Source organism: Chiloscyllium plagiosum, unplaced genomic scaffold, assembly GCF_037043375.1.
Source record: "Chiloscyllium plagiosum isolate Xiang-an unplaced genomic scaffold, Cpla_swu_hap1 HiC_scaffold_42, whole genome shotgun sequence".
Classification (NCBI taxonomy): Eukaryota; Metazoa; Chordata; class Chondrichthyes; order Orectolobiformes; family Hemiscylliidae; genus Chiloscyllium; species Chiloscyllium plagiosum.
In genome coordinates, this window is record NW_028270180.1 from 25193259 (window position 1) to 25205600 (window position 12342).

Sequence of the window (12342 nt, forward strand, 5' to 3'; positions counted from 1 at the left end):
CAGTCACACTCAGTCACACACATGCACACTCAGTCACATACACAGTCACGCACACTCACACTCAGTCACACACACAGTCACACTCAGTCACACACACAGTCACACTCAGTCACACACACAGTCACACTCACACACACAGTCACACAGTCACACACACACTCACACACACACTCACAGTCACACTCACACACACACAGTCACACTCACACACACACACACACTCACACACACACACACACTCACACACACACACACACACAGAGTCACACTCTCTCACTCACACACAGTCACACTCATACACACACACACTGGGTCACACCCCCACACTCACACAAGTCACACTCACACACACACAGTCACACTCACACACACACTGTCACACACATACACTGAGTCACACACTCACTCACACACACACAGAGTCACACACTCACACACACACACACTCACACACTGAGTCACACTCTCACACAGTCACACTCACAAACAGTCTCACACACACACATTGAGTCACACTCTCACACTCACACACAGTCACACTCACACACACTCTCACACACACACTGAGTCACACACTCTCACACACACACTGAGTCACACACTCACACACAGTCACACTCACACACTCACACTCACACACACTCACACAGAGTCACACCCTCACACTCACACACAGTCACACTCAGACACTCACACTCACACACACACTGAGTCACACACTCTCACACTCACAGTCACACTCACACACACATGCACACTCATTCACAAACACACACTCAGTCACTCACGCACACACAGTCACGCACAGACAGTCATGCACACACACACACACACACAGTCACACTCAGTCACACTCACACACACAGTCACACACACACACACACAGTCACACACACTCACACACACACAGTCACACAGTCATGCACACACACACAGTCACGCACACACACAGTCACACACACACACACAGTCATGCACACACACTCACACACAGTCACGCACACACACACTCTCAGTCACACACATAGTCACACTCACACACACACAGTCACACAGTCACACACACACTCACACACAGTCACACTCACACACACACAGTCACACATTCAAACACACACACTCACACACTGAGTCACACTCTCACACTCACACACAGTCACACTCACACACACACACACAGAGTCACACTCTCACACTCACACACAGTCACACTCACTCTCACACAGTCACACACACACACACAGAGTCACACTCGCACACAGTCACACTCACACACACATAGTCACACAGACACTCACACACACACTCACACACACACACTGAGTCACACTCTCACACTCACACACAGTCACACTCACTCTCACACTCACACGCACAGAGTCACACTCACACACACACACAGTCACACAGACACTCATACACACACTCACACACTGAGTCACACTCTCACACTCACACACAGTCACACTCACACACTCACACTGTCACACTCACACACACACAGTCACACACACACTCACACACGCACTCACACAGTCACACTCACACTCACACACAGTCACACTCACACACACTGAGTCACACTCTCTCACTCACACACAGTCACACTCACACACACTGGGTCACACCCACACACTCTCACAAGTCACACTCACACACACACAGTCACACTCACACACACACTGTCACACACACACACTGAGTCACACACACACACACACTGAGTCACACACTCACACACACACACTCACACACTGAGTCCCACTCTCACACACACACACTCACACACTGAGTCACACTCTCACACTCACACACAGTCACACTCACACACACTCACACACACACACACTGAGTCACATACTCTCACACACACACACAGAGTCACACACTCACACACTGAGTCACACTCTCACACTCACACAAAGTCACACTCACACACTCACACTCACACACACTCACACAGAGTCACACCCTCACACTCACACACAGTCACACTCAGACACTCACACTCACACACACTCACACACACTGTCACACACACACTGAGTCACACACTCTCACACTCACACTCACACACACATGCACACTCATTCACACACGCACATTCAGTCACTCACGCACACACAGTCATGCACAGACAGTCACGCACACACACACAGTCACACTCAGTCACACTCACACACACAGTCACACAGACACACACACAGTCACACAGACACACACAGTCACACACACACTGTCACACACACACACAGTCACACACACAGTCACACACACTCACACACACAGTCATGCACACGCACACAGTCACGCACACACAGTCACGCACACACACACAGTCATGCACACACACTCACACACAGTCACGCACACACACATGCACACACACACACTCTCAGTCACACACATAGTCACACTCACACACACACAGTCACACAGTCACACACACACACTCACACACACAGAGTCACACTCACACACTGAGTCACACTCTCACACTCACACACAGTCACACTCACACACACACACACAGAGTCACACTCTCACACTCACACACAGTCACACTCACTCTCACACTCACACACAGTCACACACACACACACAGAGTCACACTCACACACAGTCACACTCACACACACAGTCACACAGACACTCACACACACACACTCACACACACACACTGAGTCACACTCTCACACTCACACACAGTCACACTCACTCTCACACTCACACACACAGTCACACACACACACACAGAGTCACACTCACACACACACAGTCACACGGACACTCATACACACACTCACACACTGAGTCACACTCTCACACACACAGTCACACTCACACACACTCACACACACACACTGAGTCACACTCTCACTCACACACAGTCACACTCACACTCTCACACAGAGTCACACTCTCACACTCACACACAGTCACACTCACACACACTCACACACACACACTGAGTCACACTCTCACACTCACACACAGTCACACTCACTCACACACTCACACACAGAGTCACACTCTCACACTCACACACAGTCACACACACACTCACACTCACACACACACTGTCACACACACACTCACACACTGAGTCACACTCACACTCACACACAGTCACACTCACACACACACACTGGGTCACACTCTCACACTCACACACAGTCACACTCACACTCTCACACTCACACACAGTCACACTCACACACACTCACACACACACACTGAGCCACACTCTCACACTCACACACAGTCACACTCACACACAGAGTCACACTCTCACACTCACACACAGTCACACACACACTCACACACACACTGTCACACACACACTCACACACACACTCACACACTGAGTCACACTCACACTCACACACAGTCACACTCACACACACACACTGGGTCACACTCTCACAAGTCACACTCACACACTCACACTCACACACACTGTCACACACACACTCACACACACACTCACACACTGAGTCACACTCACACTCACACACAGTCACACTCACACACACACACTGGGTCACACTCTCACAAGTCACACTCTCACTCTCACACTCACACACAGTCACACTCACACACATGCACATGCACACTCATTCACACATGCACACTCATTCACACATGCACACTCAGTCACACACACACACACACAGTCACACACACACAGTCACACTCACACACACACTCACACTCAGTCACACATACACACAGTCACGCGCACACACAGTCATGCACACACACAGTCACGCACACACACATGCACACACAGTCACACACACACAGTCACACTCACACTCTCACACTCACACACACTCTCACACTCATACACTCACACACACTCACACTCACACTCAGTCACACACTCTCACACTCACACACAGTCACACTCACACACTCACACTCACTCAGTCACACTCACACACACAGTCACACTCACACACACACAGTCACACTCACACAGTCACACTCACACACACTCACACACACACACTGAGTCACACACTCTCACACACACACAGTCACACTCACAAACAGTCACACTCACAGTCTCATACTCACACACACACTCACACACACACACAGAGTCACACTCTCACACTCACACACAGTCACACTCACACTCTACAACAGTCACACTCTCACACACTCACACACAGAGTCACACTCTCACACTCACACACAGAGTCACACTCTCACACTCACACACAGTCACACTCACACACACTCACACACACACACACACTGAGTCACACTCTCACACTCACACACAGTCACACTCACACACACACTCACACACTCACACACAGTCACACTCACACACTCACACTCACACACACACTGTCACACACACACTCACACACACACTCACACACTGAGTCACACTCACACTCACACACAGTCACACTCACACACACACACTCACACACACTGTCACACATACACACACACCCACATACACACTGTCACACTCACACACAGTCACACTCACACACTCACACTCACACACACACTGTCACACACACACTCACACACTCACACACACACTGGGTCACACTCTCACACTCACACAAGTCACACTCACACACTCACACTCACACACACTGTCACACATACACACACACAGTGTGAGTGTGTGAGTGTGACTTGTGTGAGTGTGAGAGTGTGACCGAGTGTGTGTGTGAGTGTGACTGTGTGTGAGTGTGAGTGTGACTCAGTGTGTGAGTGTGTGTGTGACAGTGTGTGTGTGAGTGTGAGTGTGTGAGTGTGACTGTGTGTGAGTGTGAGAGTGTGACTCTGTGTGTGAGTGTGTGTGTGACTGTGTGTGAGTGTGAGAGTGTGACTCAGTGTGTGTGTGTGTGTGTGAGTGTGTGTGAGTGTGACTGTGTGAGAGTGTGACGCTGTGTGTGAGTGTGAGAGTGTGACTCTGTGTGTGCGTGTGAGAGTGTGTGTGAGTGTGACTGTGTGTGAGTGTGAGCGTGTGACTCTGTGTGTGAGTGTGAGAGTGTGACTCAGTGTGTGTGTGTGAGTGTGTGTGAGTGTGACTGTGTGAGAGTGTGAGTGTGACTGTGTGTGAGTGTGAGAGTGTGACTCTGTGTGTGTGTGTGAATGAGACTGTGAGTGTGACTGTTTGTGAGTGTGACTGTGTGTGTGTGAGAGTGTGTGACTCAGTGTGTGTGTGTGTGTGAGTGTGTGTGAGTGTGACTGTGTGAGTGTGACTGCGTGTGTGTGAGTGTGACTGTGTGTGAGTGTGACTGAGTGAGTGTGAGTGTGTGAGTGTGACTGTGTGTGAGTGTGAGAGTGTGTGACTGAGTGTGAGTGTGAGTGTGTGTGAGTGTGTGAGTGTGACTGTGTGTGAGTGTGAGAGTGTGAGTGTGACTGTGTGTGTGTGACTGTGTGTGCATGTGTGTGTGCGTGACTGTGTGTGTGCATGACTGTGTGTGCGCGTGACTGTGTGTATGTGTGACTGAGTGTGAGTGTGTGTGTGACTGTGTGTGAGTGTGTGTGTGACTGTGTGTGAGTGTGAATGTGTGTGTGACTGTGTGTGCGTGACTGTGTGTGTGTCACTGAGTGTGCATGTGTGAATGAGTGTGCATGTGTGAATGAGTGTGCATGTGCATGTGTGTGAGTGTGACTGTGTGTGAGTGTGAGAGTGTGTGACTCAGTGGGTGTGTGTGTATGTGTGACAGTGTGTGTGAGTGTGAGTGTGTGAGTGTGACTTGTGTGAGTGTGAGAGTGTGACCCTGTGTGTGTGTGAGTGTGACTGTGTGTGAGTGTGAGTGTGACTCAGTGTGTGAGTGTGTGTGTGAGTGTGTGTGTGACAGTGTGTGTGAGTGTGAGTGTGTGAGTGTGACTTGTGTGAGTGTGAGAGTGTGACCCAGTGTGTGTGTGTGAGTGTGACTGTGTGTGTGTGAGTGTGAGTGTGTGTGTGACTGTGTGTGAGAGTGTGACTCTGTGTGTGAGTGTGTGTGTGAGTGTGACTGTGTGTGAGTGTGAGAGTGTGACTCAGTGTGTGTGTGTGAGTGTGTGTGAGTGTGACTGTGTGTGAGTGTGAGAGTGTGAGTGTGACTGTGTGTGAGTGTGAGAGTGTGACGCAGTGTGTGTGTGTGACTGTGTGTGAGTGTGACTCAGTGTGTGAGTGTGTGTGTAAGTGTGTGTGTGACAGTGTGTGTGTGACTCTGTGTGTGTGTGTGTGTGTGTGTGTGAGTATGAGACTGTGAGTGTGACTGTTTGTGAGTGTGACTGTGTGTGTGTGTGAGAGTGTGTGACTCAGTGTGTGTGTGTGTGTGAGTGTGTGTGAGTATGAGACTGAGTGTGACTGTGTGTGAGTGTGACTGTGTGTGACTGTGTGTGTGACTGTGTGTGCATGTGTGTGTGAGTGTGTGTGTGTGACTGAGTGTGAGTGTGACTGAGTGTGAGTGTGTGTGTGAGTGTGTGTGTGTGACTGTGTGTGTGAGTGTGACTGTGTGTGTGTGACTGTGTGGGTGTGCATGTGTGTGTGCGTGACTGTGTGTGTGTGAGTGTGTGTGTGTGACTGAGTGTGCATGTGTGAATGAGTGTGCATGTGTGTGTGTGAGTGTGACTGTGTGTGAGTGTGAGAGTGTGTGACTCAGTGGGTGTGTGTGTATGTGTGACAGTGTGTGTGAGTGTGAGTGTGTGAGTGTGACTTGTGTGAGTGTGAGAGTGTGACCCAGTGTGTGTGTGTGAGTGTGACTGTGTGTGAGTGTGAGTGTGACTCTGTGTGTGAGTGTGTGTGTGACAGTGTGTGTGTGAGTGTGAGTGTGACTGTGTGTGAGTGTGAGAGTGTGAGTGTGACTGTGTGTGTGTGACTGTGTGTGCATGTGTGTGTGCGTGACTGTGTGTGTGCATGACTGTGTGTGCGCGTGACTGTGTGTATGTGTGACTGAGTGTGAGTGTGTGTGTGACTGTGTGTGAGTGTGTGTGTGACTGTGTGTGAGTGTGAATGTGTGTGTGACTGTGTGTGCGTGACTGTGTGTGTGTCACTGAGTGTGCATGTGTGAATGAGTGTGCATGTGTGAATGAGTGTGCATGTGCATGTGTGTGAGTGTGACTGTGTGTGAGTGTGAGAGTGTGTGACTCAGTGGGTGTGTGTGTATGTGTGACAGTGTGTGTGAGTGTGAGTGTGTGAGTGTGACTTGTGTGAGTGTGAGAGTGTGACCCTGTGTGTGTGTGAGTGTGACTGTGTGTGAGTGTGAGTGTGACTCAGTGTGTGAGTGTGTGTGTGAGTGTGTGTGTGACAGTGTGTGTGAGTGTGAGTGTGTGAGTGTGACTTGTGTGAGTGTGAGAGTGTGACCCAGTGTGTGTGTGTGAGTGTGACTGTGTGTGAGTGTGAGTGTGACTCAGTGTGTGAGTGTGTGTGTGAGTGTGTGTGTGACAGTGTGTGTGTGAGTGTGAGTGTGTGTGTGACTGTGTGTGAGAGTGTGACTCTGTGTGTGAGTGTGACTGTGTGTGAGTGTGAGAGTGTGACTCAGTGTGTGTGTGTGAGTGTGTGTGAGTGTGACTGTGTGTGAGTGTGAGAGTGTGAGTGTGACTGTGTGTGAGTGTGAGAGTGTGACGCAGTGTGTGTGTGTGACTGTGTGTGAGTGTGACTCAGTGTGTGAGTGTGTGTGTAAGTGTGTGTGTGACAGTGTGTGTGTGACTCTGTGTGTGTGTGTGTGTGTGTGTGTGAGTATGAGACTGTGAGTGTGACTGTTTGTGAGTGTGACTGTGTGTGTGTGTGAGAGTGTGTGACTCAGTGTGTGTGTGTGTGTGAGTGTGTGTGAGTATGAGACTGAGTGTGACTGTGTGTGAGTGTGACTGTGTGTGACTGTGTGTGTGACTGTGTGTGCATGTGTGTGTGAGTGTGTGTGTGTGACTGAGTGTGAGTGTGACTGAGTGTGAGTGTGTGTGTGAGTGTGTGTGTGTGACTGTGTGTGTGAGTGTGACTGTGTGTGTGTGACTGTGTGGGTGTGCATGTGTGTGTGCGTGACTGTGTGTGTGTGAGTGTGTGTGTGTGACTGAGTGTGCATGTGTGAATGAGTGTGCATGTGTGTGTGTGTGAGTGTGACTGTGTGTGAGTGTGAGAGTGTGTGACTCAGTGGGTGTGTGTGTATGTGTGACAGTGTGTGTGAGTGTGAGTGTGTGAGTGTGACTTGTGTGAGTGTGAGAGTGTGACCCAGTGTGTGTGTGTGAGTGTGACTGTGTGTGAGTGTGAGTGTGACTCTGTGTGTGAGTGTGTGTGTGACAGTGTGTGTGTGAGTGTGAGTGTGACTGTGTGTGAGTGTGAGAGTGTGACTCTGTGTGTGAGTGTGTGTGAGTGTGACTGTGTGAGTGTGAGAGTGTGACTCAGTGTGTGTGTGTGTGTGTGAGTGTGACTGTGTGTGAGTGTGAGAGTGTGACTCTGTGTGTAAGTGTGAGAGTGTGACTCTGTGTGTGTGTGTGTGTGAGTGTGTGTGAGTGTGACTGTGTGTGAGTGTGAGAGTGTGACTCTGTGTGTGAGTGTGAGAGTGTGACTCAGTGTGTGTGTGTGTGTGTGTGTGTGAGTGTGACTGTGTGAGAGTGTGAGTGTGGCTGTGTGTGAGTGTGAGAGTGTGACTCTGTGTGTGTGTGAGTGTGTGTGTGAGTATGAGACTGTGAGTGTGACTGTTTGTGAGTGTGACTGTGTGTGTGTATATGAGAGTGTGTGACTCAGTGTGTGTGTGTGTGTGTGACTGTGTGAGTGTGACTGTGTGTGTGTGAGTGTGACTGTGTGTGTGAGTGTGACTGAGTGAGTGTGAGTGTGTGAGTGTGACTGTGTGTGAGTGTGAGAGTGTGTGACTGAGTGTGAGTGTGAGTGTGTGTGAGTGTGTGAGTGTGACTGTGTGTGAGTGTGAGAGTGTGAGTGTGACTGTGTGTGTGTGACTGTGTGTGCATGTGTGTGTGCGTGACTGTGTGTGTGTGCATGACTGTGTGTGCGCGTGACTGTGTGTATGTCACGCGCACACACTCGGTCACACTCTCACACTCACACAAGTCACACTCACACACTCACACTCACACACACTGTCACACATACACACACACCCACTGAGTCACACACTCTCACACTCACACACAGTCACACTCACACACACACATGCACACTCATTCACACATACACACTCAGTCACACACACACACTCACACACACAGTCACGCACACACACATGCACACCCACACAGTCACACACACACAGTCACACTCACACACACAGTCACACACACACACACTCACACACACACTCACACTCAGTCACATACACACACAGTCACGCACACATGCACACACAGTCACACACACAGTCACACACAGTCACACACACACAGTCACACTCACACACAGTCACACTCAGTCTCATACTCACACACACACACACACACACTGAGTCACACACTCTCACACACACACACAGTCACACTCACAAACAGTCACACTCACAATCTCATACTCACACACACACTCACACACACACAGAGTCACACTCTCACACTCACACACACTTACACTCACACTCTCACACACTCTCACACACACACACAGAGTCACACTCTCACACTCACACACAGAGTCACACTCTCACACTCACACACAGTCACACTCACACACACTCACACACACACACACACACACACACACACACAGTCACACTCTCACACTCACACACACAGAGTCACACTCTCACACTCACCCACAGAGTCACACTCTCACACTCACACACAGTCACACTCACACACACTCACACACACACACTGAGTCACACTCTCACACTCACACACAGTCACACTCACACACACACACACACTGAGTCACACTCTCTCACACACACACACAGTCACACTCACAAACAGTCACACTCACAGTCTCATACTCACACACACACTCACACACACACACAGAGTCACACTCTCACACTCACACACATTCACACTCACACTCTCACACAGTCACACTCACACACACTCACACACACTGAGTCACACACTCTCACACACACACACAGTCACACTCACAGTCTCATTCTCACACACACACTCACACACACACACAGAGTCACACTCTCACACTCACACACAGTCACACTCACACTCACACACAGTCACACTCACACACACACAGGGTCACACTCACACAAGTCACACTCACACACACACACTCACACACACTGTCACACATACACACACACCCACTGAGTCACACACTCTCACACTCACACACAGTCACACTCACACACATGCACATGCACACTCATTCACACATGCACACTCATTCACACATGCACACTCAGTCACACACACACCCACACAGTCACGCACACACAGTCACACACACAGTCACACTCACACACACACTCACACTCAGTCACACATACACACAGTCACGCGCACACACAGTCATGCACACACACACAGTCACGCACACACACATGCACACAGTCACACACACACAGTCACACTCACACTCTCACACTCTCACACAGTCACACTCACACACTCGCACACACTCACACTCACACTCTCACACTCACACACAGTCACACTCACACACTCACACTCACTCAGTCACACTCACACACACAGTCACACTCACACACAGTCACACTCACACAGTCACACTCACACAAACTCACACACACACACACACACTGAGTCACACACACACACAGTCACACTCACAAACAGTCACACTCACAGTCTCATACTCACACACACACACTCACACACACACACTGAGTCACACACTCTCACACTCACACACAGTCACACTCACACACACACATGCACACTCATTCTCACATGCACACTCAGTCACACACACACACACTCACACACACACACTCACACCCACACAGTCACACTCACACACACAGTCACACACACACACTCACACACACACAGTCACGCACACACACATGCACACCCACACAGTCACACTCACACACACAGTCACACACACACACTCACACACACACTCACACTCAGTCACACACACACACTCACACACACATGCACACACAGTCACACACACAGTCACACACAGTCACACTCACACACAGTCACACTCAGTCTCATACTCACACACACACTCACACACACACACACTGAGTCACACACTCTCACACACACACACACTGAGTCACACACTCTCTCTCACACACACAGTCACACTCACAAACAGTCACACTCACAGTCTCATACTCACACACACACACACACACACAGAGTCACACACACACTGTCACACACACACTTACACACACACTCACACACTGAGTCACACTCACACTCACACACAGTCACACTCACACACACACACTGCGTCACACTCTCACACTCACACACAGTCACACTCACACTCTCACACTCACACACAGTCACACTCACACACACTCACACACACACACTGAGTCACACTCTCACACTCACACACAGTCACACTCACACACACACTCACACACAGAGTCACACTCTCACACTCACACACAGTCACACACACACTCACACTCACACACACACTGTCACACACACACTCACACACACACTCACACACTGAGTCACACTCACACTCACACACAGTCACACTCACACACACACACTGGGTCACACTCTCACACTCACACAAGTCACACTCACACACTCACACTCACACACACTGTCACACACACACTCACACACTGAGTCACACTCACACTCACACACAGTCACACTCACACACACACACTGGGTCATACTCTCACACTCACACAAGTCACACTCACACACTCACACTCACACACACTGTCACACATACACACACACCCACTGAGTCACACACTCTCACACTCACACACAGTCACACTCACACACATGCACATGCACACTCATTCACACATGCACACTCATTCACACATGCACACTCAGTCTCACACACACACACACAGTCACGCACACACAGTCACACACACAGTCACACTCACACACAGTCACACACACACTCACACACAGTCACACACACACTCACACTCAGTCACACATACACACAGTCACGCGCACACACAGTCATGCACACACACACAGTCACGCACACACACATGCACACACAGTCACACACACACAGTCACACTCACACTGTCACACTCACACACAGTCACACTCACACACTCACACACACACTCAGTCACACACTCACACACAGTCACACTCACACACTCACACTCACTCAGTCACACTCACACACACAGTCACACTCACACACACACAGTCACACTCACACAGTCACACTCACACACACTCACACACACACACTGAGTCACACACTCTCACACA